Here is a 19,203-nt window from a genome sequence, read left to right as displayed (position 1 = left end):
TGTGCAAATCCAGGCTTGGCTACAGCTACCATTTTTTTAACCTAGGGTAAATTTTTTAGTTTAACATTTTAACCTACAAAAAAGGACTTAGCTTATCTGTGCCTTATTTTCCTTGCCTGTAATATGATGGTATTAATAGGACTTACCTCATAGTACTTCACAGGGTTACTGTGAGGATCAAATGATGTAATTCACGTTGAGTGCTCTGAAAGGTGTTTGCCGTAGAGTAAGCACTGAAGAATTTTTAGGTAAATTAAAATAACAAGGAGGATCCATCTTTCAGTTCTCAGGCTGTCAAAAATTTGTGGACATCATAATACTTCTGATAAGGACTGGGGAATTAGTCTCCTCTGCTATCTCAGTATAAATTGATGGAGTCTTCCAAAAGAAAAAATATATCAAGCTTTAAAATGTACATATCCTTTGATCTAATGTTTCCTCTTCTAGATATTTGTTTTGAACAAATGAGTAACATTTATCAATGTGTTATCTTCATTAAGGAAAAATTAAGTAACTTAAATGTCCAAAAATATAAAAATGGGTAGATAAATTATGATATACATATATATGTTTTTTACTGAAGTATAATTGATATACAACATTATGTTATTTTAGGTGTACAACATAATGATTAGATATTTGTATATATTATTAACTGATCACCACACTAAGTCTAGCTATATTCTTTAAAATTATGCCTATATTATACATATATGTGATCTATATATACATATATTTAATGCTATATATTTGAACATATCGTGTTTTACATAGAAAATAAAGTGTAAAAATATGATCAGATTTCAAGTAGAGAATACATGAAGGTGATATACACACAGGTTTATCACCAGAGGAATGACAGATCATTTGAATTTTATTTTCTTCTTAGCTGATATCTCTAAAGCTTTACAGTGATTACTTTTGTAATAAGAACAACAATAATAAAAGTATATTTTTGTTGTTTTCTTTAAAAAAAAAAGGCAAAGAAGGAGCAGGGCATGGAGGAACACTGCAACAGGCATTTAGGGAAAGTTGGTTTTAGATACTCATATGTTTGAATTCTAACATGGTAAGAGTAATACAGATCTTATATGGCCTTGCAGACAAATATAAAGGTCTTTGTCTTTTACTCTGAAGTCAGTGCATGTTTTCAGCATAGGAGGCGCATGACCTATATGCTATAATAGGATCACCCTGGTAGTTTTCCTAAGAATAGATTGAAGGATAGCAAATACTAAAGCAAGTATACCAATTATGAATATAGAGCACTAATTCAGGTGAGGATGGAGGTAGCTTGGAACGGGTTGGTGGCAAGGGATTAGGTGAGAAGTTGCTGGATTCTGAATATATTTTGAAAGCAGAGTCAACAGAATTTGCTCATGGACTGGAAATAGGGTAGCATAGGAAGAGAGAAGTTAAAAGTGACTATTGTTTTAGCATGAGCAAGGGAAGAATGGAGTTGCCATTGAATACAATGAGAAAGACTAGAGGAGGAAAAGCTTTTGAGAGGGAAAGATAAAGAGTCCACGGCTTGACATGTGAAGCTTGAGATGTCTAATAGACGTCTACATGGAGATGTCAAGGAGACAGAGGCATAGAAGGAGTTTAGGGAAGAGATTGAGGCTGGGGATAGAGACATGAGCATCAGCAGCATTTAGATGGTGTTTAAAGTCCTGGGATAAGACAGTGCTCATAGAGACTGAGTATAGATAGAGATGAGAAGACGTTTGGGGACTCCAATGTTAAGAGACTGGGACAATGAGGTAGAACCACCCATGGAAGAAGGAACAGTCTCTGGAGTAAAAAGAAGATTCGAAAAATATCCTGGAAGCCAAGAGGAGGAAATGTTATAAGGGGGCAGGATTGATGAACTGTCAAATGCTGTTGGTAGGTCAGGCAGAAGTAGGACTGAGAAGTGACCGCTAGATTTGGAAACATGAAAATCACAGATGTCCATAGCAAAAGAAATTTTAGAAAAGAGATGGGATCAGAAGACTGAAGGGAATGGGTTCATGAAAGGACAGGAGGTGAGGAATTAGATACAACTGTTCCAAGAGTGTTGTGGTTTGAAAAATAGAAAAAAGGAAAATAAAAAAGAGGAAGAAAGTGGAGCAGATGGAGAAAGACGTAGCATCCAGATGGCATCCCGATTTTTATTTTTAATATGAGAGAAATAACACTGGTCTGTATCCTTATTTTAAAAATCCAGAATAGAGAGAAAAATTGATGATTACAAAGGGGAAATTACTGGGTCAGTGGCCTTGAGAAGGCAAGGGAGTATCTAGTGCACAACAAAAATTGTCTTCATGAAGTCCCCTAGGAAAACAAAGCTTCACATGGTATCATTTCATTGGGAGGGTGAAGTCTCAAGGAAGCAGAAATGTGGGTAAAGAGAGTGTGGTGGGAAAGGAAGAAAAACAGGAGAATCTTACTGATCTGACTACACCTTTGTGACAAACTGATCACCCTGTCTTGAGGGACATCTTCAGAGATGCCATATCAGAGACATTAAGTCCTTAAAGAGTCCAGAATTTATTCAACAGTTCATGCCTCCCATCTGTCAAAGTTGTCTTGCTTAGGGGGAGAGCCGGGGTAGGAGGCGAGAGGTGTGCATGCATAGCAAAGGAGTAAAAGAAGTTGCCATTGGGTTGTGCTCACGGCAACTCTGGAGACTGGCAGCAGAGCCCAGAATGGGCCCCTTGTCCTGTAACAGCAGTGGTGGCAGCAGCATACACCTGGCTCTTTGATGGTGTAAACTGGTGTTAGGGTACTTCAGGCAGAGGACAGGACAGTGCACTGGCCTGGGTGAGGCATAAACTGGAAATAGTACAGAAGGATCAAGCCTTTGGTTGAAGAATTGATAGTTCATCTAAAATAAGAGAGATGGCAAGTTATTTGGACATTGATGCAGATAGGTGGGTAGTGGTGGAGTTTGTGAAAATTCTATTCTGTTTGCTTCTATTTTCTCAGTAAAGTTCGCTGAGTGAGGACAGGAGATGAGGAGGTTTGGGAGGCTCGTGGAGAGAGGTTAAAATGATCATCTAGGAGGATGGGAAGATTTGCCTTATCTAGGGAGTCTGTAAAATCTTCCTGGGGAAGGGGATCTTGAAGCTGAGACATTAAGAATGAGCTGGAGTCAACAGAATGGACAGGGGACTTAACCTTCTAAAAAAGGGAATACAGTATATGTGCTAAGACCTGGGGACCAGGAAAAGCATAACACAATTGAATATAAATATTGCTGAGTATAGTACACAATGAGCGAAAAGCAGGAGTTGAGTTTGTAGAAATAGATAGGTGGAAGGTTTACTCTTCCTGCCTTATATTTCATGGGACTATATAGATAATATCTGTAATAAGAAAGAAAGATTAAAATATATTAACAAATAGATAATTATTCTTAACTACTTAATTACTTTTGACTAGGTAGGGATTTGGTCTTCTCTGACATTGATAATAAAAATACTTGGTGAATTAGGATTCTTCAAGTGCAAGTCAAGAGTTAAGGAATTTATAAATACTTAGGAAATTCAGATACACTGGGACTTATTGATATCCCCAATTAAAGTCACACTTAGTCCCATGAATGGAAAAGTAAGCATAACTGTGAAATACAAATATGAAAAGTATTAATCATTTCACAGACAATAGACTATATTATCTTTAGCTCTGTAATATCTTTATAGCTATTATATCAGATAGGAATTTAATGACATATAATACTTCGTATCTTTAGAAGTATCCTAAGAGCATACTCAGAATTACACAAACACACATCTATGCACATACATAGATATTCATAACTTTGGCAGGGAAGTTAGATAAAATGTGAAATGGAAGAGCGTAAAAATAAAACCAATTACTATCTTGGCAATAAGAGTTCTTTCACTCTACTTAAGCATCTCTCTGAAAATAAGAGTATGCATTAACATCAATTCAGATAGTAATATGTTTTGATACTTATATCTCTAAAAGGTTTTTATTCCTCTCATAAATAATCGAAATATACTTGGACATAATGACATCTAAAACTATAAAGAATTAAAAGCAAATTTGACAGAGAAATGAGACTCCAGTTTAAGAACAAATCACGCTTGCGGTATATTCAAATTTTAGGTGTTCAACTAAACTTGCTAATACTGCCCTACTTATCTTGTGTGTCCTGATATAATGCATCTTTGAGGACACCCCTTTGATTTGATTCATTCTTCACTGCAGTATTTTTGTGTCTACTATGTACTCAGAGTTATGCTAAAAGCAATGGAGAATACTAAAAGAAGTACCTACCCTTGGGAAGGTTCACAGAGAAAACTTGTGAGAACTACCATTCTCCCTCCATCCTCCACTCAGATAAGATGATTGGCTTAAATCCATGAGGCTTCTCAAAGTGGAAGAGGGGTCAGGTAGAACCACATGAATCGTGTATGTGTCCATCATTAGACATTAAAACACGGTGGAAAATTCAAGTCACCGAATGCATGGCATGCTGTGGTCCACGGAAGGGGAGAAGTAGTGTGCCTCCTTTAATTACTCCCATGGAACTGAGCATACGTCTAGCCATGGTCTTTTCTTTTACTGTTTTCCAAATAATGAGTCCTCTCATTATTGTTTCGGCCGGAGCAGCCTCCCTCGTTTTAGTACTTGGCCGGCGGTGTTCTTTTCCTTTCTTCCTCCCCTCTATTCTCTACACCACATTCTCCTCTTCCCCTCCCTTTCCGCCCCACCCCGCCTTTTTTGGTCTGAATTTGATGAAGTTTAAGTGGTTGAATTAAATCACAACTTGCTTTGGTTAATCATCTAGGGAGCTCTTTAGGAATTGGGGAAACATTTTATTTATGACTCAGCTTTCCACCTGTGCTGACATGGCATGGAATTTACAGCTATATTGAAAGTGTTATAACCAGCACATCAGAAATTCCACATTCTCTTGAGCTGTATTATTATGGAACATTTGTCAGGCAGCCAATTGTTGTGTCAGCCCCTAATTGATTTATATTAGCATCTGTAGGAATGAGGTGGAGTGAGGGTCGGGGGGAGCCTGGGTCCACTTCAGACTACCCAGTTCCCAAGTTTCCTGTGGACAGGAGAGGTTTGCAAACAAAATTGAACATAGACACCATGTTTTTCTGACTGTTTTATTTTTACGCGAAATGTTTAAAATTACCGATGTTAACAAAACCAGTATAAACTTTTATGACTTTGTGAACAGTTGATTGAGCTTAGCCTCTCCCTGCCATGCTATCACTTAACTGAAAAGAACACCTGGTCCTAAAAGGTGGGCTTCATTTTTCCCTGAGGGGTGAGGATAAAGAAACCAAGAAACTCCTTCAGAATGTTTTCGTCTGACAGCCTTCATTTATAAAAAAAAGAGTAGTTAGCTTTAATAGCTCTTTTTTATACTTAGATTCCACTCTTCCTGGATTAGAAACATAAATCTATATTACTCATTTAGAAACACCTGGCCTGAGGTTAGGTCCAAGTTGAGAGAAACTGGAGAAATCAGCCAAAGGGCATGGCAGTGAGAATGCCAACGGCATTCCGTTCACTGCAACATTTGGTTCTCGGGCACAAATGGTTTATACAAGGGCTCCCAAACAGTGGAGCCCCCAGAGTGTCTTGGGCAGCATGATTTTAGCTGTTGGCATCCTTAATGGACATCACAGTCCCTGCCACTCCCTAATGTGTCCTATCTGGCTCCATCACACATTTAGGTTATGTGCCTAGACTCTGTTGGTATGTGAGGTTTGCAACGATTTACACAGTGCCATCCTGAAGCTTCTGCAAGATGTGTATGGCAGGGGTGGGGGATGAGAGGAGACAGGCATGGTGTGAGTGTGGAGGCTGTGAGCTCTATGATGAAGGAAAGGAGTTACTTAGGTTTACCTGCGCCTCTGGCTGTGGGGTGGCCACAGCTGAGAGTAATTCTGGGGAAGGGGCCTCTTTCTGCTGCTCCCAGAGAACGCCTGGCTGGTCAACGGGGTCCTGGTGGCAGGCCAGGGGCACAGTGTGCCTGGGTCATAGAACTCCTGGGCCACAGCAGACCTGGGTTACAGTGTTCCTTGATCCCCATGTGCCTGGGTTACACTGGGTACACTTTGTTCATAGCATGCCTTGGTCACAGGGCTCCTGGGGTACCATTTACTTTGATCACAACTTGCTTCAGTTACAGACTCCTTAGACCTCGCACATCTTGGTCAGAATGTACCTGGGTCACACCATGATTGGGTCACAGTGCTCCTTGGTCCCCCTACGACTTGGTCCCAGCATGTTGGCACAGAGCTCCTCTGACATGGTATATCTTTGTAATGGCACCAATGTGCTTTGGTCGTATGATATCTTGGCCACAGCTTTCTTTCTCATGCAGGTATCTATGTGGATGGGGCTCAGCAGCCCTTGGTTATTGTGGGCCTCTGTCTCCATGTACTTGAGTCAGAGTATCTAGCATGCCTTGGTCACTAGTTACACGATGGTCACCATGTACCTGGGTCACTTTGTGCCCGAATCATAGCTCATCTGGGTCACAGCATGATGTGGCTACAATGTGACTTCCGTTTGCAAAGTAATGGTAATTAGAAATAATCTCTTAGAGTATGGTGGTGGAGGGCAAGGGTGGGATTCCAGAAGCCAAGCAACAGAGACATAAATATAGCCGGGAAGATAGGTACTCAAAATCAGATTGATACACACAGTAAAAGATACATAGTATTTAAGTTGATACATAGTAAAAGAATTTGTGCCCCAGAATGTTAAAGTGGGCATTTTGGAAATACGTATGCATACACACAGAAGATAGCTACAGGATTTACACCTAAATGGTAACAATTAGTTCTCTGGGGAGTGTATTACAGTCCACTTTTATTCTTTGTAAACTTCTATATTGTTTTTCAAAGTTCTAATTAATTTACTTTACGGAAAATAAAGCGCTTTATTCTTCAACACTCACCTCCGACGTGACCACCACTGGGAAATCTTGCCAGATGGTTGCCAGTCAGAATCAATCACTTCTCCCTTTGGCTTGCAGTCACTGTCTCTGCCATTGTCAGGGACCACACTGAGGTAGCGGTGGCGATGGACAGGAATCTGTCCCTTCATCTTATTCAGCATTGTCTCTTTAAAAACATGCTTTCCTTCACCAACAGAATATAACAGCACATTTCTATTCACAAACTACTCAGTGAACCTTTGCTGAATTATCTGCCGCCCACTCCACTCTCCCCATCACTGTATAAATTCTGTATAGCTTAAGGGAAAAAATGTATAGAGATCATTTTCTCATATTTCTTCCTTCATGTTGAAACGGGGCTGAAACCTTCTAGAGAGCAGGTCACTTTGCTATTCTGAAGAACAGAAGACAGGTGATTCTACAACATCCTTTAGACCGCTGCAGTTGAAGAAAGCTTTTCATAGTCAAATCTGGGTCCTTTTCTTCAGTGGAGGCTTACTGATGATCCCAAGAGCAATGAAAGGACCTGCCTCAACATCCTTCAAAAACTATCAGCTCAAACACAATAAGAACATGGAATCCATTTTCAACCGTGGGGTCCTGGGCCCTTTACACGCAGCTGTGTCTAGGGCACCGTAGTCTGAGTGCTTTCAGGTATGTCATTTCGCTGATCTCCACAACATCCCTGTGACAAATACTTTACTCATTTTATGAACCATATTTTAAAAGTGAGGAAATAAAAAATAGTTCCCAGAAACACTCAAAGTATAGTTTCAGGTCAAATGGAGAACCCAAATCTCTGTCCTCAGAGATATAGCTTTTCATTTACATCTACAATTTCAGAGTGAGATAAGTATACGAGAAGGTCTTTTTTTTTTTTTTTCCCCCATAACAAAGAATTTGTCCAAGATTTTCACTGGCAGAAATGAAACCAGGTTTCCTATTTGCTCTATGTTATTCAATAATAGAGTAAGAGTAAAATAAATAATAGTAGCTATCTTTATTTATCCCAGGTGCTTGGAACCATATTCTTTTGTATAACTTATAATCTTCACAGAAACTCTAGAAAGTAGGTGTTATTGCCCAACGGCATATAGGGAAACTGAGGTTTGGAGATATTAAATAACTCACATCTTAGGTAATCGGAGTTAGAGCAGGGATGTCTGACTCCTGAATCTGGGACTTCACCACTAAACTGACGTGTCTCATTCAATTATAAACACTTGTTTTATTTGTAATATAATAGTCTCAATGCTTGTTCCAAAAATAAATACAAAGCACTGATGAGGTTTGATCTAATTTGTTTGTATAGGAAGTTTCTCTCTTATTCTCACTCCTTTCACATACTTATCTCTCATTCAATAGTGAATGCTCCCGCAAAATTCCAAAAATATGGCCTCCCTGAAAATAAATTGAATTGTGAATCCTAAAATGTTAGGTAGGTTTCATTCATACATTTCTTTCCAACTTGCCCCTCAGAAAGTTGTTGAGACTTCTTGATTATGGAAAGGTAGATACATAATTTGACCATGGTTACCAATATGTATTAAACTGGTCACAAATTAGTAATTTAATCATACAACAATTACATCATTAAAGAGTTAGCTTATCCTGTCATTCATGAAGCTTTAAAATGTGGCCAAGAGGAATCCAGAGTTTATGAGCCATCTCTTCAGGTTCTTAGAAAGCGTTGTGTTGGTGGAAGTGCATTGTCTGAGTTACATCACTCTCCTACTCTGCTGAGATCAAATCAGTCTCTAACATTCCTCCTTTATTTCAATCTCAGCCAACTCCTTGTTCACTGAGAAGTTAGAAGATATTACTGACAGAAGAGAAATCCCACTATCTCCCATCACCACATGTACCCACCCTCCAGTATCAGCGTCCACATGGTCCACTTTCTCTCCTGACACCAGGGTGGATGTCACCCACGCTCATGGTTTCATGATTAAGGTGGCCCACTGGTACACTAAACTCTGGTCCTAAAATTCTCTCTCTCTCTCCCTCTCTTTCTCATGCATTAGCAATTATTAATTCTCCACTAGATTTTTCTCATTAGCCTAAAAACATACCAGGATTTTACTGACCATCTTATAAAACAAAATCAAACAAACAAAAAAACCTCTCTTTGCCTGGCTTTTCTCTTGCAGTGGCTGCCCTATTTCTCTTTTCTTTTACAGTAGAACACCTTGAAATAATCATTTATACTTTCTGTATCTAAATTCTTTCTTTCCACTCTCCCTTGAACCCACTCTAATCAAGTTTTCACACCCATGACTCCACCAAAACAGGTCACTGTCAAGGTCACAAACGATCTCCACATTGTTAAATCCAATAATAAATTCTCGGTCCTGCTCCTTCTTGATCTGAATTAGCAGATTTGACATGGTCAACTATTCCCTTCTCCTTGACACACTTTTTTTTTTCTGCTTGGCTTCCTAAGACACTGTCTTTGCTTGTTTCTCTCCTCCTTAACTACTGGCTTCTCAGTCAGTGTAGATGGATTTTCCTCATCTCCCAGTCCTCATTGTTGGAGAAACCCAGAGCTCAGCCTTGGACTCCTTCTCTGGCTACGCTCGTTCCCTAGGTGAGCTGATTTGGTCCAAAGACTTTAAATACCATCTTTATGCTAATGATTCCTGAATTTGTAAAGCCATCCAAGACTCATTTTCAACTACCAACTTGACATTTCCACTTGGATGTCACTAAGAATTCATGGATCTGTCCAAACCCGAGCTGATATTCTCTAACCTGATCTTCCCACAGTCTTCCCCATCTGAGATAAGACAACTCCATCCCTCAGTTGCTCAGACCAGAGCCCTTATGGTCATCCTTGATTCCACTTTTTCTCTCACACCTCACATCCAACCCATCAGTAATCCTGTTGACTCTAGATTCAAAATATATAAACAATATAATCCTCACTACCTTCACAACTATAACTTTAGCCCAAAGGACTATCACATCTTGCCTGGATTAATAAAATGGTCACATCATTAGTCTCTTTACTTCCAATGTGCCCTCTTTAGTCTATTGTCAACACAGCCATGAGATGAACCTGTTAACATAGAAGTCTTTCCTCAGATCAAAGCCCTTCAAGGTCTATGCCTGCTGCACTGAGAAAAGGCCAAAATCCTTGCAATGGCCCCTACGGCCCCATGATCTGACCCCTGTGTTACCTCTCCGGCAGTATCTCCTACTCTTTTCTCCCTTGTCTCCTCCACCCCTACCCCAGTTGAATGCTCCTGCTTCGACACCCTTGCACTTGCAGTTTTTCCACTCTGTGTGGACTGCTCTGCCCCCTGATATCAACGTGGCTGGATCCCTCACTTTTTTTTTTAATTGGAGTATAGTTGCTTTACAATGTTGTATTAGTTTCTACTGTACAGCAAAGTGAATCAGTTATGTATAAAATAGATAACTGGTGAGAACCTACCATAGAGCACAGGGAACTCTACTCAGTGCTCTGCGGTGACCTAAATGGGTGGATCCCTCACTTTTTTAAGACCACTCAAATGATAGTGAATTTTCTTTGGCCACCCCATATAAAATTTTTAGCCCCATCCCTGATACCTCTAAACCCATTTCTTTGTTTCATTTTTCTTTTTAGCATTTGTCACTGTGTAACATACTATGTATTTAACTCATTTTGCTTATTGTCTCTCCTCCACATTAAGTTCAGTGAAGGCAGCAACTTCCATTTATTATTTTTTTTAAATTAATTAATTAATTTATTTAATTTTGGCTGTGTTGGGTCTTCGTTTCTGTGCAAGAGCTTTCTCCAGTTGCGGCAAGCGGGGGCCATTCTTCATCGCCGTGCGCAGGCCTCTCACTGTCGCGGCCTCTCTTGTTGAGGAGCACAGGCTCCAGACGCGCAGGCTCAGTAGTTGTGGCTCACGGGCCCAGTTGCTCCACGGCATGTGGGATCTTCCCGGACCGGGGCACGAACCCGTGTGCCCTGCATTGGCAGGCGGATTCCTAACCACTGCGCCACCAGGGAAGCCCCTATTTTGTTTGTCCTTGTATTCCCTGCAAGTGGAATAATGCTTGACATATAAAAAGTGCTCAATACATGTCTGTTAAATAAATGAATGAATACTAGGCAATTAATACATTTTAAGTCTCCTTTTTATTCTTTATTTTTCTTTTACCTTTCTGAAAACTCTTTCCAGGCTTCATCGCTAATTCCACTTCATTGATTTGTCCCCTATACTTTTGGCTCTTATCTACTCACCCTACAAACTTTCTTGGTCTCATAACTTCTCAGGGTTTAGACTAACTTACGTGCTAATGATTCACATCCCTCCATCAGGAGCATTTTTCACTCTCCTGAGCTGTATGTTCTCTTCCTAACAGCCTCCTGAAATTTTCACTTGCTTTGCTAATAAGTTCTTCAAATTGTGTAAAATAAAATTCATTCCCCTCTCTCTCCAACCTTACCATGTTGTGTATCTTGGTTAACAGTGCTACCATCCATCTAATCACAGAAGCTAGAACTTTGGTATCTTCTTCAGTTTCTCCCTCAGAATCACTTTCAATTTCAGTTAGAGGATCTTTTTCCTGGTCAGGATGACATGATTTCTTGCTTCAATCTTCACCCAGCAAGTATAAACACCTATGTATGTATGGTGATTTTATATATATATACATACATATATATATATATGTATATAATATATATTTGTGTGTGTGTGTGCGCACACACACATATATGACATAGTGACTCTCAAAAATGACATGAAAATATCTATGGACCAACTCAAGTAACGAAAAAATAGCAACACACAGCAGTAACAGAGGCTAAAGTCATGGTTCTATTAAGCTTTAAGTCAGAAAACTAGCAGATAGAACCAGAAGTTTGACCAAGAGTCAAAAGTTTCCCAGGTGTCAAAGGGAATGAAGCCAGGCTCACTGCATGAAACTGGACATGGGGACAGGGTCTCTACCTGTGAAATGCTGTAGAAAAATCAGTGACCACTGACCAGGTCTAAGGCATTTGTCAATCTGTTCACTTGTAGTGTCTGAAGGAGACAGGCTGGACTTACCCCAAGCTGCCAGCCAGCTCTTGTGACTGAATCTGAAAAGTGCCCCAGATCATGTTTAGCTTCTAATATAAAACTTCCTTCTGGACTAGGGGTCCAGCAGGGCCCCAAGGCAATTGTAAGATGACTACAGAAGGAAAGCGGTCCTTAAAGAAGCAAAGAAGAATTATAAACCTGCAAACAAAAAAATCCCAAAGCACATAATTAAAACTAACACTAAAAGAGATAGCCTACAAGATCTACAAGTGGAAGACTGTGTCAGTCTTGAAAAAATAAAAATAATGGAACAATCTATACATGATTCCGAAATCATTTTGTTTTAAGATTCTCAGAGACACAAAAATGTAAGACCCAGAAAAAAAACTGTGAAACACAAACTAGCAGATATAACTCAAGAAGAAATGACTAAAAACAGAAACAACCAGCAATCATGTATAGAGTCCTTGACTTTAAAAAAGAGAACCTTCTAGAATGTCATTAAAGAATTAGAGGATTCAGATACTACTGAGCTTGTTCCTAGAAAGAACACAGAGGAGAGTAAATGAAAAATGCGAAAGATTATTTGAGGTTTCAAAACACATCTTAAAGAAATTTGAGAATTCAAAAACAAACAGAAAGACAGATAAGCAGTTTTCTAGAAATTAATTTTTCAGAATTGAGGACATGCATTTTCAGATTAAAAGTACATCCTTAGTGTCCAGTATGTTAAATAAAAATAAACCCACATCTAGACCCATGCCTGTGAAATTGAAAAGCATGAAAGATAAAGTGAAAAGTATTAAAAGCTACCAGAGAGAAAAGATGAATTAGCAGCAAAAAGAAAGACAATTACACTTAGAACTGATTTCAACAAATGATACTGGAAGACAATGGAGTAATATTTTTGAAATGTTAAGGAACAACTACCATCAATTTAACGATTTACACTAAGCTAAACCATAATTCAAGAGTGAGGACAATATGAAGATATCTTTAGACCCACAAAAGCCATGAAAATGTAGCTTTCAGCAGGTTAAAAGAATTCCCAAATAATATAGTTCATCATAAAAAAAGTGAACCAAACTTAATGAAATTAAATATGAAAACAAAAATGATTAAAGGGGTGGTAAAATATGTTGGGCAATCTATACTTTATGCAAAAAAATTCCAGAAATGTCAGTAGCGATGGCGGGGGTAATAGGACGTGGTGGGAACTCAGTGTGTAGGAAAAATGTGTTTAAGTTATTACCTGGTTTGAGAGAAGGACAGAAAAGTTTCACCTTTTGTTAGGAAAAAAGAAGGAAGAGACAGAAAAAGAGAAAGAGAGAGAGAAATACATGTCAAAATTTTAGTGGTAACTTCCTAAAAAATAAAAAAAAACAGAGAAAAGGAAAGTAAACAAGGAAAATTTCAGTAATGTAATAGAAGTCAGGAAGGGGAGGAATGAAGAAAGCAAAGAAAAAGGATGGGAAACAGAATAAAATAAAATGGCAGAAATAATTCTAAATATAGTAGTGATCTGAAATGATAACAGCTTGAACGCCTCTATTAAAAACTAAAGAACACCACAGTGACTGGAGTCTGTCATACAGAGTGAAGTAAGCCAGAAAGAGAAAAATAAATATCGTATATTAACGCATATACGTGGAATCTAGGAAAATGGTACAGATGAACCTATTTGCAGGGCAGGAAAAGAGACATAGACGTAGAGAACGGACATGTGGACACAGGGGTGGAAGGGGAGGGTGGGACGAATTGGGAGATCAGGATTGACATATATACACTACCATGTGTAAAATAGATAGCTAGTGGGAACCTGCTGTATTGCACAGGAAGCTCAGCTCGGTGCTCTGTGATGACCTAGATGGGTGGGGTAGGGGTTGGGTGGGAGGGAGGTCCAAGAGGGAGGGGATATAGGTATACATATAGCTGACTCACTTCATTGTACAGCAAAAACTAACACAACATTGTAAAGCAATTATACTCCAATAAAAAAAAACAAAAACAAAAACAAAAAACTAAAGAACACCATGTAGGGAAAAATTTCAGGTACATGTTCAGTAGTGTTAAGTGTATTCACATTGTTGTGAAACGGATCTCCAGAATTTTTCCATCTTGTAAATCTGAAACTCTATACCTATTAAACGACTCCCCTTGTCCCCCTCCCCCCGCCCATGGTAATCACTATTCTACTTACTGCTTCTATGAACTTGATTACTTTAGGTACCTCAAATAAGTAAAATTGTACTTTAAAAATTGCACAGAAAGATTGAAAATGACAGTATTGGAGAAGACTACACCAAGCAAATAAAAAATTAAGTTGGTGTAGAATAAATAGATGGACGTTAGGCACTCCAATCAGGTTAAGCCCTGAGCAGCATTGCTTTTTAAGGAGTGGGTCACGGAAGAAGCTTCAGTGAAGGAGAACAAGAAAAAAATGATCAGCAAAACACCAGTAGAACTAGAAGAATGTAGAGATTCGGAAAGGAAGGAGCATGCAACAATGTATCAGTCCAGTCAATAAGGAATATTGATGAGCTCTTTTGGTGATCTGGGCAAAAGCAAATTCAATTAAATTTGAGCAAATTCCTAACTCCCAAGTTGAAAAGGAATTATGCTTTTGAGAAGTTTGAGGAAAAATAAGAGAGAGGATTACCTAGAGGTGAGGTTAAGGAAAGATGAATATTGCTTTATAGGACTCATACAACCATAGGTTGAGGACAAAGAGATTAAGATGGAGGGGTGGCAACTTCTCTTTTCAGTTACATCTCATTAGTTCCCCCGACATAAATCACATTCTCTTTAACCCAAGGCCACTCACTGGTCCCTGAATAGCCTTATACCTTCACCTCTCTTTGATATTGGTTACAGTTTCCAGAGCCTGGAATTCCAATCTCTTTTTTGCCACTTCTTACCCATCCCTTTAGACTCAGCCCAAATATGCCCTCCTCTGGAAAATCTCTGACCTCTCCTAGGAGAAACAAACTCTCCTTCTATTGTATCCATTGAGTTTGTAAAAACAGTCTTTTCTTCTATAACAAGGTTAAATATGTTATTTATATATGGAATATAGTTACAATGAGTTTTTAAACATCCTATCTACTAATTTTATTATCTGTGTCATTTCTAGATATGTTTCTAGCCATGGATTTTTCCCCTTTATTACGAGTCCTGTTTTTCTGCTTCTTTCCATGCCTGGTAATGTTTTATTGTATATCAAATAGTGTGAATTTGACCATGTTGAGTGCTGGATATTTCTGAATTCCTATAAATATTCTTGAGCTTTGTTCTGAAAGACAGCTAAGTTACTTGAAAACAGGTTGATCCTTTCAAGGCTTGCTTTTGAAGCTTTTTTAGGTCGAACAAGAGCAGTCTTCAGCCCAGGCTTAATTTTGCCCCACTGCTGAGGCAATGTCCTTAGTACTCTCTCTGTTGCCCGTTTGAACCATGAGGTTTTCCACTCTGGTTGGTGGGCCCCTCTGGGAGCGCTGAGAATTGTTCTTTCTAATCCTTTTACAGGTTCCTCTTTCCCTGGTCTTTGGTAGTTGCCTTACATGCAGGTTCTGATTGGTACTCAGCCAAAGACTCGAGGGGGACCCTCTGCAGATCTCTGGGATTCTCTATCTGTGCAGTTCTCTCTTTCGTAGTGCCCTAGTGGCCTTGGCCTTCCCAGACTCCCAGCTCTGCCCCCTTGACTCAGATAGATGGCTGGCTCCATCTTCCTCCTGTGCTACAGCCTAGTACATGGGTCTCACCTGGTATCGTAGGGCTCACCTCATTTGTTTCCCTTTTCTTAGGTATCACACTGCCCTGTGATGCCTAATGCATAATGCCTGAAAACTATTGCTTCAATTATAATTATGGTTCAATGAGGAAAATAAGGGGAGGTCTAGGGGCTAGTCATTTTCAGATTTAAAAAAATGTCAATAATAAAAATTTTAAATTATAAATGTATAACTATAAATTTTAAGTATTATGGAGAAAATTCTAACTTTTGATCACAAGGAGTTTTTGCACAGATTTAATGGCTTTTCTTTTCCTACACTGCTGTTATTATTATTAGCGTAGAGTTTCTTAGATAGTAGCATCCATGTAACATATGTGAATTATAAGGTCACTCAAAGGAACTATGCTGCGTGGGCAACAGCACTTTTTATTTTTATTGTTTTTTTTAACTTTTTAATTTATTTATTTATTTATTTTTGGCTGTGTTGGGTCTTCGTTTCTGTGCGAGGGCTTTCTCTAGTTGCGGCAAGTGGGGGCCACTCTTCGTCGTGGTGCGCGGGCCTCTCTTGTTGCGGAGCACAGGCTCCAGACGCGCAGGCTCAGTAATTGTGGCTCACGGGCCCAGCTGCTCCGCGGCACGTGGGATCCTCCCAGACCAGGGCTCGAACCCGTGTCCCATGCATTGGCAGGCAGAATCTCAACCACTGCGCCACCAGGGAAGCCCAGTAATCACTATCTTGACCAGTCTGTCAAATACCAAGGTCTAATTTTATCTGTTTTGTGCCTTGTGTATTGGAGTCATATGATATGTGTTCTTTTGGGTCTGCTTCCTTTCACTCAGCGTTATGCTGGGTCCATCCATGTTGTTGCAGGTGGCTGTAGTGTGTTCATTTTCATTATACTATAGTATTCCACTTATTTATCTATTTCATTATTGATAGATACTTGATTGCTTCCAGATTTTGGCAGTTACAAATTTTACTTCTGTGAACATACTTGTAAATGTCTTTTGGTGCACACACGGTGCACATCTTTTGGTATATTTTCCTAGTTGCTGAGGACACATTAGTAGATACTGCTAAATAGTTTTCTAGTAGCTCCTGTTGCTGCACATTCTTCCAACATGTGGGTTTGTCAGGTTTTTAAAAACTATTCCAGACATTCTGGTAGATGTGTCATTTGGCTTTAATTTTCATTTCTCTGACGACTAATGAAAGTCAGCACCCTTTCATTTGGCCATCCCCTTTGTGAAGTGTCTATTCAAGCCTTTTGCCCACCATCTCCTTTTTTATTGGATTGATTGTTTTTTCTTACTGATTTATAGGGGTTCTTCATTTATTACTTTGGTTACAAGTCCTTTGTCAAATATATATATTGCAAACATCTTCTTTTACTCTGTGGCTTGTCTTTTCACTTTCTTAATGGTGTTTTTTGAGCAACACAATACATACTTGGTTTTTTAAATTGTGCAATTTTTCCTTCATGATGAGTACTTTTGGTGATCTGTTTAAGAAATCAGTTTTTACCCCATGGTCATGAAGATAGCTTCTTTTTTTTTTTTTTCAAACATCAGAAGTAAACTTTAATAAAGACATTGACTCCATTTTTGACTTGTTTGACTATTAACAGATTTTATATACTTATCCATCCTCCCTGCCTGGCCCAACACAGATAACCAAGTTAAAAATGCTCACAATGTCCCTTTTCTTTTTGTGCCAGTGGCTAGATTTGTCAAACCTTGAACAACTCTAGCTTCAACCTATAGACACAATAAAGATCCAGCTGACCCTATCTGCTTTACTTGAGCCATCTTGCACTTGCCCTCCTTTCCGTAGAAGGTCACACTGAGTAATAAACATTTTTGTATTCACTTGCTGTGTGTGACATCATCAGTTTTGACACTCAAACCCATTTTGGGTAGGGGGTTGATCCTTCCCCAAAAGGGGGCAAAGATAAAACCAAAGGTCACCTGTGGGAAATGTTTTTGCGGTGAGGAACAGGAGCTTAGGGTGGGGAATTTTGAAAGGAATATGAGGATAAACATCCAAATGCAGAGTTCCCCATATGATAAGCTTTTTAGACCCATTGGTTATTATAGAAAAGCTCTGAAACTACACAAATGGTCACTAGCCATAAAATCAACAAGTGAAAATCCTATGGTCTTACAAGGGAAAAACACACAACAACAGAAGTGAATAAATGGTTTCTGCTCTGACATGAAAAGAGCTTGGAGTCATCAGTTACATCATAAGAAAAAAGGTGAACAAAATGAAAATCAACAATTGTTCTTAAATCCATCAGAGAATTCAGATTATAGGGTAAACCACTGCCCTAAAAACTGGAAAGGGGGGGGGTACTTCCCTGGTGGTTCAGTGGCTAAGGCTCCACGATCCCAAGGCAGGGGGCCCGGGTTCGATCCCCGGTCAGGGAATTAGATCCCACGTGCCACAACTAAAGATCCCACATGCCACAACTAAAAGATCCCCACGTGCCACAACTAAAGATCCCACATGCCACAACTAAAAGATCCCCCCATGCCGCAACTAAAAGAGATCCCGCATGACGCAACAAAGATCCCTCCTGCCGCAACTAAGACCCGGTGCAGCCAAATAAATAAATAAATAAATATATTTTAAAAACTGGAGGGTGTGTGAATATAGAGAATTACCAGTCGCTGGGAGCAGAAACCACTGGAGCAAGCAAACTGTGGTAACACGTGAACTACTATAGACGGACTGCTGGAAACACAGTATGGACTAGCTTGAAAGTATTCTGGGGGGGCCCAGTCATAGGGTACCCCCCCACAATGAATTTTACCTCCAAGAGCCCAAGGCTTGTGCTTCATACAGTTAAAGAAGAAAAACATTTTTAAATACACTCAGAGCATTCTGTTCTCTGTAATTTATGCCACCCTTCAAAGAAAACTAATTCACCAAAGCCTTATCTGACCTGAGGAAGGGCAATTAGCCAACTATAGCCACTTCCAGCTTTCCTGTATGACAAAAGGGGAGGAAAAATAGAGGCAAAGAAACTGTTCTGAAGGTCACAGCCCCAAGAATCTGTCACACCAAATCATCACAGGCTTAATCATATCGTTATAGAACACCCTTGCCTTCCCAAATACCTATCACCGTATTAATAGGACTTCAGTTTAATAGTAAGAGTAGATTACAACTGAGAGAGCAGTAAGACATAGGCTCTACTAAGGGATGAGTTTCCAGGGAAACCCAAGCACAACAGGGGAGAAAAATATAAGGACCCTAAAGGATACTGATGCCTGTAACACCCATAGCTACAGCATGCAGGAATTGAACTCCTGTTCAAGAAAACATAAAGTCTGACACTAAAAGTCTATCTAACTCAAATCTTATTACCTGATCTACCGTGTCCAGTTTTCACAAGAAATTACAAGATATGCAAAAAGGAAAGAGAAACAATTTGAAGAGACAAAGTAAGTATTAAAACAAAACTCAGATATGGCAGAGATTTTTGCAGTAGTAGTGATTTTTTTGA

The 19,203-nt window shown here is 39.3% G+C and overlaps 1 protein-coding gene across 1 annotated transcript in view; it reads right to left on the bottom strand.

The window, feature by feature from the left end:
• The window catches only part of LRIG3 (leucine rich repeats and immunoglobulin like domains 3), an 87,966-nt gene that overhangs the window by 17,535 nt on the left and 51,228 nt on the right, over positions 1 to 19,203 (bottom strand). The window lies entirely within an intron of this gene.

Source organism: Balaenoptera physalus (genome assembly GCF_965194825.1).
Source record: "Balaenoptera physalus genome assembly, chromosome: 13".
Taxonomy (NCBI): Eukaryota; Metazoa; Chordata; class Mammalia; order Artiodactyla; family Balaenopteridae; genus Balaenoptera; species Balaenoptera physalus.
The sequence above is the reverse complement of the archived record's forward strand: the minus strand, read 5'-3'. Positions and strand labels throughout refer to the sequence as shown.